Source organism: Rhinatrema bivittatum, chromosome 3 (assembly GCF_901001135.1).
Source record: "Rhinatrema bivittatum chromosome 3, aRhiBiv1.1, whole genome shotgun sequence".
NCBI classification, from domain to species: Eukaryota; Metazoa; Chordata; class Amphibia; order Gymnophiona; family Rhinatrematidae; genus Rhinatrema; species Rhinatrema bivittatum.
In genome coordinates, this window is record NC_042617.1 from 312,135,517 (window position 1) to 312,158,860 (window position 23,344).

Consider the following 23,344-nt stretch of genomic DNA (forward strand, 5'->3'; position numbering starts at 1 on the left):
ATTTCTTGAAAGATGTTCTTTTAGATATAGCCTCTCACTTTACCTTTCACCCATGCTGGTTGTTTAGCCTTCTTTCCACCTTTTCTAATGCATCTGTTCTGGGCTTCCAAGATGGTATTTTTAAATATCCAAGCCTGAGCTAAACTCTTAACCTTTGCAGTTGCTCCTTTCAGTTTTTTCCTAACCATTTTCATCATTTTATCATAGTTACCTTTTTGAAAGCTAAATGCTGTCGTGGTAAATTTCTTTTTTGCGCTCCCTTCAGTTAAGTCAAATTTGATCATATTGTGATCACTATTGCCAAGTGGCTCCAACAGCTCTCGCACCAAATTCTGTCTTCCACTAAGGACTAGGACTAAAATAGTTTCCCCTCTTGTTGGTTCTTGTACCAGCTGCTCCATGAAGCAGTCATTTATTTCATCTAGGAACCTTACCGCTCTAACATGTCCTGATGTAACATTCACCCAGTCAGTACTGGGGTAATTGAAATCACCCATTATTACCGTGCTGCTGATTTTGTGAGCTTCCCTAATTTCTTTTAGCATTTCATTGTCTGTTAGTTCATTCTGGCTAGGTGGATGGTAATACACCTTCATTACTATTTTATTCCTTGTTTTCAACTGGAATTTCTATTCATAAAGATTCAACTTTGCATTTTGTTTTATGCATCCTTAATTCCTTTCAGATATTTGAAGGTTTGCATCATATATCCCCTATCTCTGCTCTTTTCCAATTTCGTCTCCTATGGCTTTCCGTACAGACCTATCATTTTGGCTGCCTTTCTCCGGACCACTAACATTCTGTCCTTCTCTTTTTTGAGATGAAGTCTTTTGAACTGAACACAGTATTCCAAGTGAGGTCTCACTAAGGATCTATACCAGGGGCGTAATCACCTCCTTTTTCCTGGTGGTTATATCTTTCAGTGCATTCCAGCATCCCTCTGGCCTTAGCCACCACCATGTCACATTGAATTGCCGCCTTCAGATCATCAGACACAATCACCCTGAGGTCTCTCTCCTGAGCTTTTCTGCTCAGTTGGGCTGTCAGTCCTACTGTACATGTTTCCACCGCTTCCCTAGTTAAGCAGGACAATTCAAAAGGTGTGATAAAGACCAAGCTGAAATGATCCTTATTATTCCACATTGGCCAGGCAAATTTGGTACTCCCATCTTGTCCAGCTCTCTCTACATTCTCCAATTCAGTTTGGAGCTTTGCTATCACTCCAGGAGAGGGGGCTAGTTGTGCTACCCCAGTCTGCCTCATTTCAGCCTCACTGCATAGAGGTTGAGTGCCCGTTAATCTCTCCTTGGTCACTATCTAAGGAGGTGGAAAATATGATTTGGGCACGAAAGCACTCCCTAAGAAGTCATACACTTGTGACACAAAAAAATCTTTTCCACTTGAATCTCTTGATCCATCTAATTGCCATCCTAAGGATCTTCTCAGATACCTGTTTACCCATTCTTCATCGGGACTTTGCACTTCTTCTGTGAAAGTTCAGTAAGTGCCATAGTGGCGAATCACCCTCATGTGGAAATCCAGTCTCCATTCATCCTCTGGTTTTCAAATTTATGAAGGGCTTGTGGCATACAAAACCCCCAGTTTGCTGTGCCCTGAGATCTCAACGTTGTCCTTGCACAGTTAATAAAACCTCTTTTTGAACCATTGGATTTTGTTCCACTGAAATTTATATTTTATTTATTTTATTTAACACTTTTCTATACCGACCTTCATGGTAGAGACCATATCAGGTCGGTTCACATCGAATAGGGGAACTGAACCAAGAACAGTAACCAAAACAAAAGGTTGAACGTGAAAAAGCAAAGTTACATTTAACAGGGAAATTAAACTTGGAGGCATAGACTGCTGGAAGGAGTCTCAGCTCCTTCCAGCTGTCTATGATTTCTCAGCTGGTGAGTGATATTTTTAGTGGCAGTCACTTCAATGAGAAGAGTTAGCAAATGACAAGCTTTAGGCCCTTATTCACATAGTAGTGCTGTGTGCTTGCCTGAAATTTATACCAAAAATTGCCTTTGACTTTCACATTTAATCAGACAATTGTTTTTCCTATATTTTTTCCAAAACCGTATGCACGCACGAGCATGAAGGCCCCATCATTCACTGGATTGAAAGCGGGCTGTAGCATTCTACTTGCGAAGAACACAACCACATCAACAGTTCTCCCAGTTGTTAGTCTCCTATACTCTTAACAGAATGGATAGAGCAGTTGCCAAACATACTATAATACCTCTAACTGGCTAGCGAGCTGCATTGTGCACTAAGTGCTAGCTGGCCTCCAGCTTACAGACTCTGTCCAGGGTTCACCAAGTCAGAGCCTTGGCTACTTCACTTGCTCAACTAAGAGCTGTTTCTGTTGAAGACATCTGCAAAAACACCTTCACATCCCATTATTGTCTGGGCAGTCTCTCAAGAAAGGACAGTAACTTTGGACAAGCATTTTTGCACAGCCGGTTCTCCCAGTAATCCACTCTCCATTGAGCGGGGGAGAGGGGGATCAGGTTGCTTTTTTTAAGTAAGTGCTGTGCAATGCAACCTTCAGCTTGGGACTCCCCCCATGTGTTATGGATAATTTAGCCCTGTTCGTCGACAGAAAAAGCAAGTTCGCTTACCCATAGAAAGAAGAATGAATTACCTGTACAAAATACCTGCCCATCTCCTGGAGAGTTGACTGCTTCACTAGAATTAAGTTCTTCGGTCGCCTGAGGTGCTCACCAGGCAGTGTCTTGTAGGAACTCATGTGCTCAATAAGGCAAAAGCCCTACTGAGCTTAGAGTGTGTGGTCTGTTCAGTGCCGTTGGATGACATCACCCATGTGATATGGCTAATTCATCCTGTCTATGGTGAACCCCGTTAACAGTAAGCAAATTTCCTTTCTTGAAGCAGAAAAAGATGGTTACACTGTTTAAATTGAGCATGACATTTCAGTTAAGTTTGTAACCTTATCTTGATAAATTGTAGGTTTTTGTACTTGGTGCATTTTGTGTTTATATATTTTTTAAATATTTAAAAATGTGAATGCTTTTCAATAAGATTGGCTTTTATGCATAGATGCAATTCTTTATGCACAATTATGCAAATTTACCACAGAATTGCCACAGAATTTTGAAAAATCTGCCCCAGGAAATTGGAGACTCTGATCATAACCTGTATCAGTCCAGCGTGTGTCTACATCTTGAGTACTGTGTGCAGTTTTGGTCCCCCATCTTAAAAAAGATAGAAGAGCTAGGCAACAGAAATGATAGAGAGGATGGAATGGCTGCCTTAAAAAGAAAGACTAAACAGGTTAGGGCTCTTCAGGTTGGAGAAAAGGTAACAGAGGGGATATGATCGAGGTTTATAAAACCATGAGGAAGATGGAAGGGGTAAATAGGGACAGGACACTGCTTGCAATTAACTGGCAGCAGGTTTAAACCAAATTGGAGGCTATTTTTTCACTCAGTGCACAGTCATGCTGTAGAATTTGTTGCCAGAGAACTTGGTCAAGGTATAGCTGGGTTTAAAAGGGATCGAGACATGGAAGAAAAGGCAATAAACGATTATGTAGATTTTGGAAAGCTACTGCTCATCCCTGGTAAATAAGCAACAATACTTTTGGTATCTGCCGGCTAACATGTGACTCAGATTGCCCACTGCCCGAGACAGGATGCGGGGCGTGATGGTCCTTTGGTCTGACCCAGCAAGGCACAACTTATGTTCTTACAGTTTCAGCTGATTATTTGCCCTTTGCAGTATAATGTAGGTGTTGTATAAAGTATTGGGGGGGGGGGGCACAGACAGGACAAACAGTTTTATGCGGCTTTGGGAATGAAGTGCAGTGATTTTTCAACAGTAACTGCAGTTTTCAAAATGCAGCTGTCACACTAATCAGTACAGTTTTTTTGGGGGGGAGGGGAGGGGGGAGTTTTGTGTGAAACTTGGCATTTAGTCACCCCCCCCCCCAGCAGTCAGGGAGATGCTGCAATCACGTTTAAACTTGTTCAATAAACAACTCAGCATGAACTAATACATTGCAGCAGTTCACTTAATTTCTGAGATGCTCTTTCCATGGTAAGCAAGTTAATGCACATACATTTTTTCCTCCATTTTTAGCCCCGTCTCTCCAGATCATCGGTCCAACTTGGAGCTTTCACCAAAGAAATTGCTATGCCCTCTCTCTCCCCCCCACCTTTAGCTCAGTTTCATGTATATCTCAGTAGAATTGCAAATTTACAAGTACAGTAGATTTAACAGAATTATAACCATGGCTAAACTAAAATCTGCAAGAATCATTCTCTCATGAGTACAGATACTATAATTTAAAAAAAAAAAAATTCTACATACTGCCTTTGTGCCTCTTAGATAAAATTGGCCTGAGAATTTTGGTTTAGAATTGCGTGCAAATTTATAAATAACACTGCAGAGTTATCCTGTTGCATGGACTTTTCAGTTGTGCTTTTACTTCTGAAATACCCCACATTCTTGGTTCCCAGATTCTTGTGGCACAGTTGCTTCCTGTTTGCTTTCTTTGCTCTATAAATTCTCCTGCATGTACATACAGAGCACATGCCCTCCTGCTGCTTAGCTTGTGTTTGTTCGGGTGAGGATTTGGGGTTGTTAGAAATGATTCATTCAGGAGCTGCTGCACATTCAGAGATCAGGAAGCTTGACTCATTGGCTAAACAGTGGAGGTTTGCATGAAATGCCAGAGCTCAGGATTGAGAAAGTAGACTTTATGGCTGCTGTCTCTAGTATTGAAAGGGATAGGGGTAAGGTCACTTGTGAACTAGGGAAGAATGGTTTGTGAATATTTTGGAGTACTCTCTGCTAAACAGCTGCCTTACCTGGGAACAGAGTAGAGTTGTAGTCACTCTGCGATTACTGTTCATTAGCTGGGGGCACAGGACTGGCATGCAGATCTGCTTTTTCTTCCACTCCTCCCCAGCACCCACTAATTCACTCCCTCTACCACCACCTCTTCTTTCCTTACTCCAGGGATGACACCTAGCATTCTTTCTCTTCCGCCCTCCTTCCTTTCCCACCTCCTAAATTGCAGCTCCTTCACTTGTGTACCATCCCTTTATCCTTAGCTGAGTTCCCTGGAACTAAGCTGTTTCTGGAAACCTCTCTTCTCCAGTTTCTCTCTACATGCTGCCTACAGTGTCTACTCCAGGGTCTCTCCTCTTCTCTTGTTTCATCCAGGCTTCCTTGAAGGGGAGTGGCTGAAGCAATAAACACATACTCTGGAGCTTTGTTTCCCCAGAGACTTGGCAGTTTTATTTATTTATTGATAAATATAACATGAGTAGCCAGGACCGACTGGTCTCTCTGCACCCACCCTTTCACAAGCAATAACAAACACTCAAACAGTAAATGGGTCAAACAGGCCACAGCTTTATTTCGTACAACAGTCAGGTACCTGAGCTCAGGTAATTTACATAGGTCTTCTTCCGCACCCGCCTGCAAGGTGTACAGATCTAGTTGAACCAGGGATACATACTCAACCCACGACCCCCGCCTTTGTCCAGCAAGGAATCGTGACTATGAGCTCCGCTCCTACCGCTTTCAGCAAGGAGCTTCCCACAGGACAACTGCACCCAATTGTCCTGCCATAATCCGACCCGACACCTGTCGGGTTAATACACCGTCAAACGCCACATCGTTTCTCTATCAGCTCAGGCAACCCACCACAGACACAGGATGGACTCATCCTGTGACCCCCCCCCAAAGATGCGGCCTCATCCCTTTTGCAACAGAGCTTCCAAGGCCTCCTGAAATGTATTTAGGAACAAATCTAGTCCTATAAAGGATAAATGCACTCCGTCAGGTTGGAAAAGACCTTGCTCATAGTCCCACGACCACTCGTGTCGAATGTGACATCCTCAATATTGGTAGCCAAGAGCCAATTTGTCGGTTTGCTTTAACCCGACAATGTTGCCAGATCCTCCTATTCATTTCAGCAGGCCTAGGAATGATGTCAGACCAACAGATTACTGTTTCAGTTTTGTTAACTATTACTATAATCAAGTCCTTACATACCATACTAACGAATTTGCGTCCGGACATCGAACCCCAATCGTTTCCTCCCAGATGGATAATTAGAATGTATGGCTGCCCAAAGCGCGCGATACTGCACTGCAGGCTGGGGATTAAATCATCCCAACGCATCCCTCTGCATCCCAGCCAACGAATGGTCACATTGTGTTGCGAGAGGTGCAAGTTGGCCCCATATGGATGCTCCTGGGCATGTTTGAAAGCCCATGCAATGTAGGAGTGTCCCACAATCTAGACTCTTCTCCCTCAACTTGTAGGACCTGTAAAGAGAGTAGCGTTAGTATACTGCTTGATTATTGATGACCCGGGTGTATGTACCCTTGAAAGCGCCCGACTTCCACTGCCCTATCTGCTGAATTACTCTGCCTGACAATCCCGCTCGAGCGGCAGAGGTGGCAGCGCCAATGAGAAAGGAATGTGTTCCGAAGTGGGATGGATCCAGCCCGAGGGTAATTAAACCGGAATGTAACACTGATTCGAATTGAAATTTGGTTAGCAGACAGCTGTCTGAATGAATAAAAAATCTGTACCCCTCTGAGGGACGCAGCGCTGTAAAAGCTTTATAATTTGCTACAGAGCACGTTCAGCAGCCTGGGATGGCTCGCAGGACTAACAATGCTCCCTTTCCCATCTAATCAGTTTTAGATCACGGTATAAATTAGAATAATGGAATCTGCGGCCAAGGTGACATGCTGTGCGAGTAGCCCCAAAGATTCCCAGCCCTTTCTGGCCTTAGCTACCAACTCGCTGACCCTGAATTCCCCCAAAAAAACAAAAACAAAAGCTACGTGAAGTAAGCGGCATTCGTAATCTGAACTACAGATACTCTGTAAAACCTCCCATAATCTCTGCAGTATGTCATGGGTAATCGGGTGCCTCCTCTCCGGAACTCGGACCCTTGCTTTGGCCCAGCCTAGCAATAAACGACTAATCAAAAAACATCCACAAGGGAAGCCCCAGTGATGGGCCCACATAAAAAAATGAAAAACCCATCAACTGTCTAGAAACAGCCACTTTTGTGCTCCCTTCAGCTTTAGCCACCTCGATATAGCGCAAAATGCCAAAGTCGGAAACTGGTCCACCGTGCCAGCCCCACTTTGCAAGAAAGGACATCACCTTCTCTGCCCCTTTCACCTAAGCTGACCGTGTGGAAGGGACTTGTGATTCTCAGAGCAACTTCCAGGCTTCTGGGAACCAAATTGCCAAAGGAAAGTAGGCACTGAAGCTCCTGTCGGATCCGCCTCTGGCACAAGCTTGTGAAACAGGTCCCACTTTGAACGAGAGAGAGAGAATCAGCCAGTATATTAGAAGAGCCTGGGACATGGTGCGCCCACACGGTCACATTCAATTCCATGGAGTGCAGAATAAACTTGCGTGGCAACTTTGATACTAACGAGTTCTTGGCTGCCCTCTTGTTTGACTTCGACTACGCCTATGTTATCGCCCAGAAGGTCACTTTCTTATTCCGAATCCACTCACCCCAGAGAGCAACTGCTACTACAATAGGGAACAACTCGAGGAATGTAATGTTCTTGGTAATGCAGATTGTTTCCATTCCTCTGGCCATTGCGTGGCACTCCATGCCCCCTGACAGTATGCACTGAATTCCATAAATCACCTGGACCGGATGGTATATACCCCAGAGTTCTGAAGGAACTAAAATATGAAATTTCAGACCTATTAGTAAAAATTTTTAACCTATCATTAAAATCATCCATCCAGGGGCGATCCGGGAAACTACAGACCGGTTAGCCTGACTTCAGTGCCAGGAAAAATAGTGGAAAGTGTTCTAAACATCAAAATCACAGAACATATAGAAAGACATAGTTTAATGGAACAAAGTCAGCATGGCTTTACCCAGGGCAAGACACAAAATTGTTCAGCGTAGTTAAATCACAAGCAGATTGTGATAAATTGCAGGAAGACCTTGTGAGACTGGAAAATTGGGCATCCAATGGCAAATGAAATTTAATGTGGATAAGTGCAAGGTGATGCATATAGGGAAAAATAACCCATGCTATAATTACACAATGTTGGGTTCCATATTAGGTGCTACAACCCAAGAAAGAGATCTAGGCGTCATAGTGGATAACACATTTGAAATCGTCTGTTCAGTGTGCTGAGGCAGTCAAAAAAGCAAACAGAATGTTGGGAATTATTAGAAAGGGAATGGTGAATAAAACGGAAAATGTCATAATGCCTCTGTATCGCTCCATGGTGAGACCGCACCTTGAATACTGTGTACATTTCTGGTCGCTGCGTCTCAAAAAAGATATAATTGCGATGGAGAAGGTACAGAGAAGGGCTACCAAAATAAGAGGAATGGAACAGCTCCCCTATGAGGAAAGACTAAAGAGGTTAGGACTTTTCAGCTTGGAGAAGAGACAGCTGAGGGGGGATATGATAGAGATGTTTAAAATCATGAGAGGTCTAGAACAGGTAGATGTGAATCGGTTATTTACTCTTTCAGATAGTAGAAAGACTAGGGGGCACTCTTAAAACTAATCGGAGAAAGTTCTTTTTTACTCAATTCACAATTAAACTCTGGAATTGGTTGCCAGAGGATGTGGTTAGTGCAGTTAGTATAGCTGTGTTTAAAAAAGGATTGGATAAGTTCTTGGAGGAGAAGTCCATTACCTGCTATTAAGTTCACTTAGAGAATAGCCACTGCCATTAGCAATGGTAACATGGAATAGACTTAGTTTTTGGGTACTTGCCAGGTTCTTATGGCCTGGATTGGCCACTGTTGGAAACAGGATGCTGGGCTTGATGGACCCTTGGTCTGACCCAGTATGGCATTTTCTTATTTTCTTATGTTCTTATGTTCATAGAGTCCACCGCATCAGTAAATAATTCTAGATTGTAATTTGAGACTGTTCCTGTCTGCCACATCAGTGTGCCGTTAAAATTGGACAGAAACCTATTCCAAATTAGCAAATTGTCACGTATTCCTTGCGTTATTCTTATGTGATGGAAACTTTTTGACGCTGGTCATTGCGAATGATAATAGACGCAAAAAAGCTCTTCCCATTGGGATAACTCTGCATGCAAAGTTCAGGCTGCCCACTAATGATTGGACTTGTTGCAATGTCAGCTTTTTTGCGCTCTGTGCCCGAAACACCAGTCTCTCTTAAGTTTGTCTGCTTTCTCTTTTGGGAATCTCGATATGGCTACTGTGTCCAATTCAATGCCTAGGAAGACTAGGCATGTAGCAGGCCTGACCGTTTTTCCTTTAGCGATAGGGATGCCAAAATTGCCTGCGACGCGGTAAAAACAATTTAGCAATTCTGCGCAGTCATTAGAATCTGGGCCTCCAACGAAAAGGAAATAGTCTAAATAGTGCACTAAATTAGACAACCCAGTCTCTTGTTCAGTGACCTAGTGAACTAACGAGCTGAAAGCTTTGAAATAGGCACAAGCAATCGAGCAACCCATCTGTAGGCATTTCTCCACAAAATAACGGCCCTGAAAGCGACAACCCAATAAGGGAAAGCTCTCCGGGTGGATTGGCAGAAGGCGGAATGCAGATTCAATGTCGCCTTTGGGCCATCAAGGCCCCAGGGCTGCAGAGCTAAATGAAGCGCATCTCACTGCGTAAAGCTCATGAGGTATAAAGTCGTTAACTGCTCTTCCCACTGGAAATGACAAGTTGTGAATGAGTCTAAATTTTCCTGTCTCTTTTTTAGGAATCACTGTGAGGGGGGACAAGACTAAATCTGGAAAAGGTGGCTCATTGAATGGCCCTGCAATGCGACCTAGACCAATTTCGATCATTAATTTATCCCTAACTACCTTGGAGATGCTGCGCACCGAGGTACAGTTGTCACTTTCCCTGGCTCCTGAAAGACTAAATGGGATAATAAAGACTTCCGAAAATCCCCGCAACAAAAATAAGGATGTCTGAGTTCGGGTACCTAAAGAACCAAGGCTTCAAAGCCTCGACTTGTACTGGTGTAGGCGCTAGACCAAGATGTTTATTTCTGGGCTCCTTTTGGCGCGCCTCCTGTGCCTGTTCCATTGCCTGGATTCCCTTCTCCCATGCGTTTACTGCATTTGGATGCTGGATGGGCTGCTCCACAGTTGGAGCAGCTGTGTCGGAATTTACACTCGAAAGTTAAATGCTGTGCAGTTGAACCACCAGCATACGTCTGGGCCTGCTCCCGCTCGTCCGGTCCCTCCTGACCCTGCACTTGCATGAAAGGAGTGCCCGCTCAGCCCAGTGTTGGATCCCAGTGAGTTAGTAGACGTGGGTGAAGGTATCTTTGCATTCATCTGCATAAGCCACAATCAGACATCCCGCGTGCCCCATGATATAAATTTATTCTCTTCCATACGGTCTCAAAAATGCTAGTCATAATTTAACCAAGACCAGCCTTCGTAATCCTTGCTGTCCGCCAGAATTGCGTCTGCTTAAGCTAACATAGGGCCATACTGGGAACTATCATGATGCCCTATCACGCTCGTGAGTCGCAGGAAGGCTCGGATCCAATTTAATATGTTCCGGGCAACCTTTTTTTGAGTACCCGGGAAGTGCTCTACTTCTCTCTTCTTTAATTCTTTTCTCCTACCCCTCCTACCTTCAAGTAAGCTAAAGATGTTAATATATTTTTTGTAAAACCCTAGGTTTTCACTTCATTTACCAATTCCCATTAAGTAGCAATTTTTTATTTTTTCTGTTTAATTATATTTTTATATATTTATATTATTTAATATTACTTATCTTTTTGTGTTCGTTTTATTTATTTTATTTATTAACTTTTATTTACCGACATTCGTGAAGCACATCATGCCGGTTTACAATGAACTCAGGTGGAAAATACAGTATAACAATAAAAATATTAATAACAATAACAATTAACTATATGTGGGGATGAAGAGGAGAGGGGGCCAAGGCAGAAAGGAGGAATGAAGTAAAAAACAAATTAAATAAGAATAGCGGGAAAAAAACTATGTACAGATGAGAAATATGTACAGGAGTCATTAACTTAAGTGTAGGTACCAGTAACTTAAGTTTTAAAAACCGCTCTAGTTTTTAACACCATTCCGTGAAAGCTTCTTCCAACACCTCCTCTCGTGACTCCAAGTTGCCTGCCTAAAAGGCAATTCAACCACCCGCTATTTTTGTGACTGTTAAAAACTCCGACCTCCTGACATTGCAATGTTTCGGCGGCTCATCTCGCCTGCTTCAGGGGATTCTTCCTAATCAGAAGCAAGAAAACATTCTCATTAACGCACTATTCCCTCTCAAAGAAATGTTTTTGTTTAATACAAGCCATTCAACACAATGGGACTTGCTCGTTTAGCTGGCCTTTCACGGCTCCTGCCTGCAGCACAAAAAACCAGCGGCGTCTCTACGCTCTGAAAAACTCATCAGCACTTCCTGGTATTTAAACTTCCCTCCTACCCTCAAAATCTCACCAATCAAAAATGTTTTTCAACACTTCAACCAATCACTACTCTTCCTACATAAACACCGACCAGTCCACTTCCTTGTTCAAACCGGCAGGATGCGTGGTCTGCAATTTAAAGATCCATTTCTGTTCTTTTTGCATCGATTTTAAATTAAAATTGCCTCCACGATCATCCTGTTTTAGAACTTCTAACACTGTACACCTCATACTACTAAATATATGGCCTTTCTCAACACAATTCAATATATAAAAAGCCAATGGATAGAAACACCTTGTTGGAATACTCAAGTCACCATCCTCAACAGCTAATTCATAGCATACCTTTTGGACAATTTTTAAGGTTGAGAAGGTTATGCTCAACTACAGCTGAATTTAAGGAACGCTCTAAAGAGATGAAAGAAAAATTTTTAAGTAGGGGATATCCTGAGAAGGTAATTAGGAAAGCGTGGAAACGGGCTCGGTGGAATAATAGGGAGCTTTTGTTAACCCCTCAATCAAAAATGAAAAAGACCAAACTGACCTGTGTATTTCCTTTTTCAGCTAGCATAGGAAAAGTAGTAAACAGCATTACAAAGCACTGGCACATCCTGCAAGTGCATCAAATGTTTGCAGAGCGTCCGTGGATGGCGTTTAAAAGAGGAAATAATATCAAGGACTTAGTAGTTCATTCTATGTTTAAAACATCCCAAGCTAAGATCTTTGAAACACCTGGCCATTTCCCATGCAATGCTTGTACTGTATGTGAGAATGCTTGTTCTAATATTGGCATTCCAATAGAGAAATTACAATTCTATAAACATCGGGTAAGATCAACCTGTACCACTCAAGGAGTCGTGTATGCAATTTGGTGCCCCTGCACATTAGTGTATATCGGTGAAACTGTGAGAAGTTTAAAAACTCTGCTTATTGAACACAGGAGTGCACTGAAGTACATGAGGTTAGAAGCACCGATGGTACAACATTGTGTTGAGAGAGGCCATATATTTAGTAGTATGAGGTGTACAGTGTTAGAAGTTCTAAAACAGGATGATCGTGGAGGCAATTTTAATTTAAAATTGATGCAAAAAGAACAGAAATGGATCTTTAAATTGCAGACCACGCATCTTGCCGGTTTGAACAAGGAAGTGGACTGGTCGGTGTTTATGTAGGAAGAGTAGTGATTGGTTGAAGTGTTAAACATTTTTGATTGGTGAGATTTTGAGGGTAGGAGGGAAGTTTAAATACCAGGAAGTGCTGATGAGTTTTTCAGAGCGTAGAGACGCCGCTGGTTTTTTGTGCTGCAGGGAGGAGCCGTGAAAGGACAGCTAAACGAGAAAGTCCCATTGTGTTGAATGGCTTGTATTAAACAAAAAATGTTCTTTGAGAGGGAATAGTGTGTTAATGAGAATGTTTTCTTGCTTCTGATTAGGAAGAATCCCCTGAAGCAGGCGAGATCAGCTGCCGAAACATTGCAATGTCGGGAGGTCGGAGTTTTTAACAGTCACAAAAATAGCGGGTGGTTGAATTGCCTTTTAGGCAGGCAACTTGGAGTCACGAGAGGAGGTGTTGGAAGAAGCTTTCACGGAATGGTGTTAAAAACTAGAGCGGTTTTTAAAACGAACACAAAAATAAGTAATATTAAATTATATTAATATATAAAAATATAATTAAACAGAAAAAATAAAAAATTGCTACTTAATGGGAATTGGTAAATGAAGTGAAAACCTAGTGCTATTGTTGCCATGAAAATGGTTGTAGCCCTGTGTAGGGCAAGAGCCTGAGCGATTGAGCACATATTCTGATACTAATTCCCTGGGTTTTGAAAAATGTGTTAAATTCAAGTGATAAGCAGAATAGTCCTCATGTGTTTGAGTAGTGTGTATAGATATACAGTGTGAGGATATTAGCCCTGGAATATAGAATATATTTTTTGTGCCAGATTTTTTTGCGCAGAGCCCTGGGAATCTCCTCCCAAAGCTCGGAAGAGGTGACCTAGTGCCGGTGCACCTCTATCTAAGCTCTTGTCCTCTTTTCCCATCATAGTGGTACAAACGATCCTGAGGAGCTTGAGGAAGAGGTGCAAGAGGATGTTGAGTCCAAAGAGCTAGATTTATTGCGTTTGCGCTTAGCCTTATCCTGCCTCCTAGTTTTTTCACCTTCCTGTGAACTGTTTACTATTGAGGTCTGTTCTGATCTGCCTGCCATACCCTCGGACTCAGCATTATCTAACTGTGCTGTTAGTATTAGCATTAACATCCCTGGGCCCTGTTCCCCGCTCACCTGTATTTATTGCTTCGCTGTTCCTGATGCTGGGCAGTCGGGCCAATGGTGCGACCATCCTCTCTGTAGCCAAATTTGGGTCACTGCGCCTGTCTTCGGCGCGTGAGGGGCCTGGTCCTTCTGCTGGAGCTTGGCATTGAGTCATCTGTGAAGAAAAAGGGGGGGCCAAGGTGGAAGGACCAAGCACATCTGTGTTAGTATTGATCCATGCTGCCCATGCAGTATCTGCGGAGGGGCCCCAACTTATCGCTGATGCTGGATGTCTCCACATCCCTGGGATCGGATAAATGTCATTGGAAAGACCCCAGTCGTTTAGGGCTTTTCCTGGGGATGGGCCACACATGCTCCAGTCGCTGGTAGGGGCAGAGACAGCAAAGCTGGTCCTATTCTGCCAAGGTCTCTCCGGACTTGTAGTGGTAGATCTGGGCCTTCTCACAATGTCCATCGCTGTCTCTGGCCTGTGGTCCTGGCAAAACGTTCTGGCGTTTGAAACCCATGTGGGAAGGTCGGAGGGAAACGCGCCTGGGACATTTATTGCAGCAACAGGTCTAACTAGTCCGGCGCTCGAGCTGGAGGAAGGGGGTTGCTATGCGGGCCCGCCCGGGTGTCACTCCTCTTGTTGGGGGTTTGTGAGGCAGGATCCCATCAGGGAAAGGGGGGGGCTCCTGAAGACAACACCCCAGATGGAGCACGAGCGCGAGCTTGACAGCGCCCTCTCTTTGGGCCTCGTGGTCCTTGGATAGTTAGTGTGAGGGCCGGCCCTTCCTTCTCTGCTTCTGCATGTGCAGGTCTGTTTAATGACCGAACACATGCATCTGCTGCCACGGAACAGTGAGTTTGCCGGCGGATTCTCTTGGGGCTGCGTGTTCCCGGGGATAGTCGCAGCGGAGGAATGCCCTTCCCTCATCTCTGCCTCCGTGCGAGTAGTCCTGCTGTTAAGGTCAGACGTGCTCCCTCCCCCCGCTATAGGAGCCTGTGCTCTTAGTGTCTCCCCTACTGCTTTGGGTGCCGCCGGGATCCTCTCGCCTGCCTCGATGGGTGCTATAGTAGCCTCCTCTGACTCCATGTTAGATAATAAAAAAAAAAAAACAAACAAAAAACCCCCCCAAAAAACTCCTTCTCTTACCGTGATGTGTATCTCGAGCCACTTGTAAGGTGAGCTGCGGCATTTCCACTCTTCCTCCATTTGAATCTGCAGCTGGATGAGAGGAGTGAGGAGCAAGCACAGGTTTTTGCTGCTGGGATTCGAACTTGCAGCCCGCCTGTACTACGCTGCAGCACCAGGTTTCCATGAGCCACCGCAGCACCAGGTTTCACTGAATACCACCAGCGGCTTTGGGAGCAACGGAGCAAAGGACAGTGCTATCAATGCTCCGGGGTAGCCAAAGGGGAGAGTCTCTCCGATTGGCTACCCCATCCCCGGTAACCCAATGGGTTCCCAGCCCATCCTGGAAGTGAGCGAATGGCTCGGGGCCGGGCCAGCCAATGGGCAGGCGTGCAGTAGCAGTGGCTCTGACGCACAGCGACTCCCGCCTCCCTCTCCCGGGTACTGGCATGACGCTTGCTGGGCACCCCGATGCTTTATTGGGGTGCCCTTCTCTTCTGCTTTTTAACACTTCAAAGCTAGATACAAATTCAAATTTCTGGGTCTCTGGGTGAATTCCAGAGTTCCCAGGTATGGCCTCGCATTAGCTTTAAGGAGGAACCTTTTTGGCACAATAGGTAATCTTTTCACAGAGGCTTATGAATAGAAAACCAGGAATACTAGATTTAGATTTCAGTAACTTTGACGTGACAATTTTATGTTTAAACGATTTTTATTGAGTTTCCAATACAAAGTACAACACTGAGGAGAGTGGAATCTGATCTCTCCTCAGACCAAAAATACAATACTTCGCAACTGTAAAGAACAACCCCCCTCACCCCCCCCCCCCTCCTCCTTTCCACACAGAGTGACATATACCACCATCCCATTATTCAATTGCCTACCTACAAAGTTAATCATTCACTACAAGACTTTGTGCTCTATGGGAGATTGATTGCAGATAGGCCTGCCACACCGACAGAAAGCGACGACTGCCTCGTGCCGATGCATGAGAAGCCAAAGATTCCATAGTCGTCATTGCATGGAATAAATTCCTCCAGGTCCAATACGACGGATGTTCTGTTGACCGCCAGACTGAGAGTATCACTCTTTTCCCCACTAAGCAGGCTTTTTGTAATAGAAGGCGTGACCCCGGGTCCCGTATCCTAATGGGCGATATGCAACCAAATAACATCCAGTAAGGGGTAACTGGGAATGCTACATCTAATATCGTCGCCAGATAATCTGCCACTTTGCGCCAGAAGCGTTGTACCCCTGGGCAAGTCCAAAAAGCATGGGACAACGTCCCCAGCTTGTCATGGCATCTGGAGCAGTTCGCTGACAATGTTATAGTTAATTGGGAGGCCACTTGAGGGGAAATATATGCCCTACTTAGAAATTTAAATTGCAACTCCCTGTAATACATATTAGAGGAGATCTTGGAGATTTGCCCAAATCCCACGCTCAAAATATCCTGGGTGATAGTGAAGTCGCCATCCCTCGCCCAACGGGTGACCAATTTGGGGTATATATCCACATCCAGCCCTTTTTTCAGGCATTGGTAATACTGAGATAAGGAAAGGTGTCTTATTTTCCGCAAACCGGAAAAGCTCATCCAGCCTCCGATACACCAAGGGATCGCTATAAGAAGCTGGTAGCGCACGTAAATAGTGGACAATTTGCATATATGGGAAGGCTTGCGTGATCCCGAACCCATAAAGGGCCTGAAAATCTTTGAATGAAAGTATTTCTCCCGTGGTTGTCCACATGTGCCCCATATGCGTGATACCTCTCTCTGTCCAGACCCTAAAAGATGAGGATTGAGACCCCGTGGTAAAATCAGGGTTTCCCACCACCGGGAAAAAATAGGCACAGGATGTCGGCAGCTTTAAAAGTCGCATCAGCCGCCTCCATGTTAGCCTAAGTGGGCACACCAACTTTGTTGTCTTTATAAACGAGGGGATTGCCAGCGACACAGATTGTACTGCATAAGCCGGCGCAATGGGGTTCATCAAAGCAGCATCCGCATAGAACGGGGCATGAGCAGAGGAACCCAGCAGCCAATCCCTAACAAGCCTCAGATACAAGCCATGTGTATAAAGCCAAATCCGGCACACCCAGCCTGCCCCTTCCCCACCTAGATTTCAACCAGGGGTAATGGCAGACGTGCTTTCCCTCCCCTCCATAGAAATCTCCCCAGCGCTCCTTCCAAGCGCTGTAAGTCCTTCCGTCGTATGAGAATTGGCAAATTTTGAAGGAGATAAAGCCACCTAGGCAATATCATCATTTTAAATAGATTTATCCTGCCAAGCAGAGACAGCGGTAATTTGGTCCATGTCGCTAACTGTGCAATGGTAGCCTGCAATCTCTGTGGGACATTAGTCTGATAAACACGGTCAGGATCCGCAGGAAGATTAATACCCAAATATGATAAATTATCTTGGGCCCACTGTAAAGGAAAATCCCCCTGCCACTGTGCGGGGAGTGTGTTGGGGTAAGCCAAGACCGAGGATTTAGACTCATTTAAACGTAATCCAGAGAAACTGCCAAATTCCCCAATCGTATCCAATAATACCGGCAATGATCGTCGGGGTTCTGTTATGAAGACCAGCAGGTCGTCCGCGAAAGCCACCCCCTTAGAAATTCGCGGGCCCAATCTCACTCCCCGGATATTCCTGTTTTGGTGTATTGCTATCATGAACGGTTCCAATTGTAATATAAACAGTAGTGGGGACAACGGGTACCCCTAGTGACCACAAATGGGCTGGACAGCCCACTATTGGCCCAAATCACCGGCCTGGGGTCCGTATATAATAGACTAATGGCCTGAAGGTAAAATCCCTCAAACCCCATTCTCCGTAGTATGTAAAACAAGTATTTCCACTCTACTCTATCAAAGGCTTTTTCGGCATCGAAACTTATTACTAGGTGTGACTGTTCTAACTGCCTACAAATGGTTTGAGCTATCAATACTCTACGTATGTTGGCTAAAGCATACCTCTGCCGAATAAAACCCACTTGGTGATCCCCTACCAACATGGGCAACAAAGGAGCCAAGCGTTCTGCCAGGATTTTCGCCAGTATTTTATGATCTAGATTTAGTAAAGAGATCGGGCGGTACGATTCCAGTCTCAAGGGATCTTTGTTTGGTTTAGGTATCAAAGTAATGAAAGCCAGATTTTCGTGTGGGGAGAAAGATCCTCGCTCTATCAGTTCTGTATAATTTGCCGCCAGCGGTTCCGCTATCTGATCTACCACCCCTTTAAAAAATTCTGCAGTGTAGCCATCAGGTCCAGGTGCCTTTAGACTTGGTAGGCCTCTGATAATCTGAACTACCTCTTCTTTCTGTATGGGCTGATTTAGCCGCTTCCTTTGTTGTAGAGTCAGTGTGGAAATTGGAAAATCATTACAAAACCTGTCCCTCATCTCCTCTGACCCCCCCTCCGAGGTATAGAGAGCCGAATAAAACTCTCTAAATCTTTCCAAAATACCATCAGTATCTTGAATCACCTGGGAGGATGTTGTTCTTAGCGCCGGGATAAACCTCTTAGACCGTGCCGCCCGAATCATATTTGCCATCATTCGCCCTGTTTTATTGCTATATTGATGTAACTGAAATTGGTAAAAAAACAAAGCTTTTCTTCGTCCGTTGATGTATCAGGGAATTAAGTGCAAACTGTATCGAGTGATATGCAGCCCACGCTTCCTCCCCACCCCCTGCTATTAAGCGAATCCTAGCTCCGCACATCTGATTATTCAACGATATTATACGACAATCCAAAACTCGTTTACGGTGTGAGACGTAGGAGATTATCTCCCCCCTAAGGACTGCCTTGGCCGTGGACCAAAACAGGGCCGGTTGAGCCATGTGTAATTTATTGTGGGATTCATATTCTGTCCATTTAGCGCGCAAGAAGTTCCGAAATTTCGTGTCATTGGTCAAAACGTAGGGATATCTCCAGATACGCGCTGGCGAATAGCCTTTATTGAATTGCAAATCAACCCAAACAGGTGCGTGATCTGAAATTACTAGATTTCCAATCTTTGCATCTGTGACGAAAGAAAAGGCATGATCAGTAATTAAAAAATAATCAATCCTGGAGTGAGAGGCATGAGCTCGGGACAGGTGTGTAAAGTCCCGTTCCGTAGGATTAAGCACTCGCCATACATCCAACAAATGAAATGCTTGTTCTAACAACTGGGGTCCTCTGCCCACTCCCTGCTCCCGTACGCGCGACGCTGAAGAATCCAGATCAGCGTCTCGTATGGTATTAAAATCCCCCCCAATCAACAAAATCTCATTGATATAAGGAAGTAAATGGGAGTAGATACTACGATAGAATAGTGGGCTATAAGTATTGGGGGCATATATATTGCATAAAACCACTGTCTTACCATAAATCTCTGAGATCAGAATAATATAGCGGCCTTGAGGATCCGCTATTTCCTTGCTAATTTTTATGGGAAGTGTCTTGTGAATCAATATGGCGACACCTGCCGACCTCAATGACCCCGCGGCAAAACGAGCCTCCCCATCCCAATCCCGTCATAATTTAGCATGCTCTTCCACAGAAAGATGAGTCTCCTGCAGATAAGCTATCTTAGTCTCCTTTTTTTTTTAGCTGAGAGATTATTTTAGAGTGTTTAATTGGCGAATTTATTCCACACACATTCCAAGAAACCAACCTAATGGGATTACTCATAGCATAAACCGAAGGAAGTCTTTGTCAATGAGAATACCAAAACCCAATGGAAAGAGCCCCCCCCCAGCTAGAGCTCCCCCCAGAGAAAACTTTCCAGTTCCATGACACCATGCAGGCAGAAGCAGTGATTTAGTAGAACAACAGCTTGCCTTAACTCTGTGCGCTTACCCCCCACCCTTCCCCCCCCAACCCCATCATTCGTCTTAACCATGTTCCCCAACCAAACCTTTGTTCCTCCCAAGTCCCCTTGACTCATCCCCCAACCACGTACTTTCTTCCCTTGTTCCCTCGCTCCCATAAGGGGAGACCTGAGATCACGTATAGATGTGTCCCTAACTTCATCCCACCAAACATCAGATAACCATACAACTAATGGGAACTAACCATCTCCCCACCTTCCCCATAAAGTAAGCTGTTGAAAAAAAAAACGTAAGCGAATGGCACGCTCTGTATTACTATTAAAAAAACAAAAAACCCCAAAAAACAAGAGAGAGGAAGTCTTACAGGCACACTCTGCTCCCCTATGTGGTGCCTCTAAAAACAAGGCCCAGAGGCGCTATCACTTGTTCTCTATGGTTCCACTAGAAACAATTCTAGCTAGCTATTCTTGTGCCTGTATTAAGTTACCAGTAATAGAAAACAATCTAAATAAAATGTGTATGAGAGATAACAGACAATCAGTACCACTCTTCAAGTTATGAGAATTCCCCACAGCCCAACCCATTTTTATGAGAAATCTTTTAATATAGAGTGTACACCATATAAAAATGTCAGTAAGGAACTCTGGCTGCACCATCTGCTGGATCTGCGAAGGGTCCTGCTGCAGCGTTTCACTTGGTGTTCACACCCCTCTGTTCAATTCCAGCGGATCTAAGCCCCCAGCGTCCACAAGAGTGACCTCTCTCACAGCCGACCCGAACTCCAAATGTTAGAACAAACCCTGGGGCCTTGCGCAAGTGTGATGATCAGTCTTGAGATTAAAACATCCCGCCAGAAAGTTATCATAACATAGTCAAGTTATAGCCCAAGTACTGGTCACAGGTCCAGGGAGTCTCCAGTCATTCAAAGGGAAATTCCAAAGAAAAAAATTAAGAAATATTTGAAATGTCCCGCCGGGTGCTGTGCTCTTAGGAATCCAATGCTGGCAGCTAACCCTATTTCTGGGTTCATTCTAATACCTCCCACTGGAGACTTGTAAATCCAAATATCTGTATTCTCTAAGCGAGTACCACCATAATCTCCCACTCTGAGTTAAGGCACCCAGGTTCTGATACAGTCACTCCCTGCATCCCACTGCTGCCCTACATCAGTACATTTTATTGTAAAAATAAAGAAGAGAGAAAAAAAAACAAAACTGCAGAGTATTAAGTAAGCAATGAGTCCATGAAACATTTTGCAGAGTCCACTGTAGTGAAAGTTTGAACCGAATCCTGGGCCCAGATCCGTAAATGCGCCGGGAAGAGTAGTGCAAATTTAGTTCCCTGCTTATGCAACTTGGAGCAGAGAGGTGAAAAAGCACGCCTTGCCTTGGATACAGCCGCTGAAAAATCTTGAAAAATCCTGATGGTGTGTTCCTTATAACGCAGGTCTCTTTGTTTTCGGGATGCTCTCCAAAGCTCTGCTTATGTGCGGAGTTTAAAATCTTTGCTATTACCAGTCTGGGCCTTCCCCCCCACCGAGGGTTCTTGCTCCCAGCCTGTGAGCACGCTCCACAGTCAGCATCCCCTGCAGATGAGGCAAGGCAAGCACCTCTGGGAGCCAGGATTCTAATAGAGCACACAGAGACTGCCTCCTCTATTTCTTCTGGAAAGCCCAAAATCTTAAGTTATCTCGACGAGCCCTATTTCCAGCTCTTCTACCTTGGCCTGCAGGGCCTGTATGCTCTTATCTCCTGCCTCATTCTGACACGTGTGTGCCCCACAGACTCCTCCAGCTCGGAGATCCTGGTCTCTGCATTCTCCAGCCTAGGAGGGATCGCTGCTAGTGAGTCTCTCTCACCTCCCCCAGCTGCAAGGTAAGCAGCGTCAACTTTTCATCCAAAGCTTCTCGGATAGCTAATTTTATTTCTTCGATCGTTAGCTGTGAGTGGGGGAGGGAGACTCACCGTTCGTCACGGCTGCCATCTTGTCCTCTGAGACCAGCTCTTTCTCTTTTCCCTTTTTCACGCTCCGTGCTGTCATCAAGGACCGCGGCTGTCCCCGAGTTGAAATCGCTGACATGTACTCTGTCCCCTGCTCGTTTTTAGTGCTTTTTCAATTCGTTTTTCCCCATGGATTGTACGCGATTGGTGGGGCAAAGCTGGAGCCTGGAAGAAACGCTGCCTTCCGGCTACCACATCACGTGTCCTTTCTGATGTGACAATTTTAAATATGTTGCCAGTGAACTAAGTTGACCATGCTGTATGAACCTCAGTTCTAGAATAGCAAGGGATGCTGCTGGGCAGGATTTAGATGCATTAACAGAGCTGTATATATAAATCTCGTACCTGGAATAGCATGGGGTACTGCAGGGCAGGATTGGCAGTGCTTTGCACCTGCAATAGTTTGAAGTTCTGCAGGGCAGTATTGGGGTATATTAGTAAAGCTGTGTGTGTCGGGGCAGTGGAGGAGCTCTCAATACTGGAACAGGGAGGTACTGCAGTGCAGGAAGGAGGTGTACTAACAGTTCAGATACTGAGCCCTACACGTGTGCATGCTATATGTTTTGCAGATCAGATCTTGTGTAGTCTTCTGCAGTGGTGCAGCTATTGCTGAAGATCAGGACTGAGATGCGTTTGCAGTTATTTGTAGAGACTCAGCCAAGGAATAAGGCAATGATGTAGGTCAGAACTGTATGATGTCCCAGAACTGGAATAACAAAAGATGTTGGTAAGTATTCAGCTGTTAGAATTGTTTTAAATGGTCAGTTTTGTTTTTCTGAAGGGGAAGTATTTAAAAATAAATAAATAAATTGAAAATCTCTGACTTTCCCTTACTTGGTTGTAGATTTGTTGAGCCAGTGTCTTCACTTTCCTAAAAACTTCTTAGCATATTTAAAATATTATCCAGACGTTTGTGCTTTTGACTTGCTTGCTACAAATAGGGAACTTCAGATGTGGTATTAATAATCTTAAGAACAAGGCAGCATAAACGAGAGCCGAAATACAGGGGACTTTGATAACTGATGCTACTGCAGTGCTTTCATCACACTAGGCATTACAAAGGAGGGGGGAAGTAGATCTAACCTTGTTGGGGGTAATCACAAAAAATGCATTCGTGTCCCTAAGAGCCCTAAGAGAAAAATGTGACTTAGGATTGTTGCCACAAGCTCTTACAGCTCAGAGGAATCTGAGAAGTATATGGCACACTTTATGGATTTATTGCACCACAAATGATGGCTATCTCACATTCACCTTTCCATGATAACTATATGTGAAGCAATTGGTAACTTTGTTTTTTTTCAGATCTTTTGAAAATGTGGTAACAAATAGAAAAGCTAAATGGATCCAGCAACCTGAGCCAAAGATTTCAGATTGAAAAAGAAGGAAAATGATATGAATTAATCTCAGTTCAGGAAGTGAGTAATTTTCAGGCAAACAACAAACCCATACAGTGGGACTGCTAGAGCCAAGAATAACAGTATAGGATCTGTTTTTAGTGCACACATTGCACAGAAATGCATCAGCAGCAGAATTTTTCAGCAGGCAGGGTATTCAACAAAAATGAGAACTTTGATATGGTCTGGCATGCAATACTGCAAGTAGGATGCTGCTGTGACAGTTGTGCGCATTTAGTCTGGAAGCTGCCTTTGCAGCATTACACAGCTGCCAGTTGTAGATTGAATCAGGGGTCTGTCTC

The 23,344-nt window shown here is 44.4% G+C and overlaps 1 protein-coding gene across 17 annotated transcripts in view; it reads left to right on the forward strand.

Moving 5' to 3' along the window:
* The window catches only part of LOC115087704 (cyclic AMP-dependent transcription factor ATF-7), a 624,371-nt gene that overhangs the window by 156,385 nt on the left and 444,642 nt on the right, over window positions 1-23,344 (forward strand). Inside the window, exon 2 of one of the 17 annotated variants that reach the window (XR_003855594.1) lies at window positions 22,218-22,375. The exons of 14 other annotated variants lie outside the window; for them this stretch is intronic. The gene's annotated coding sequence lies outside the window, so the exon portion shown is untranslated. Of the gene's footprint in view, window positions 1-22,217; window positions 22,376-23,011; window positions 23,064-23,344 lie in introns of those variants that run through there. 2 more of the 17 variants (XR_003855595.1, XR_003855596.1) reach the window with 2 other exon arrangements.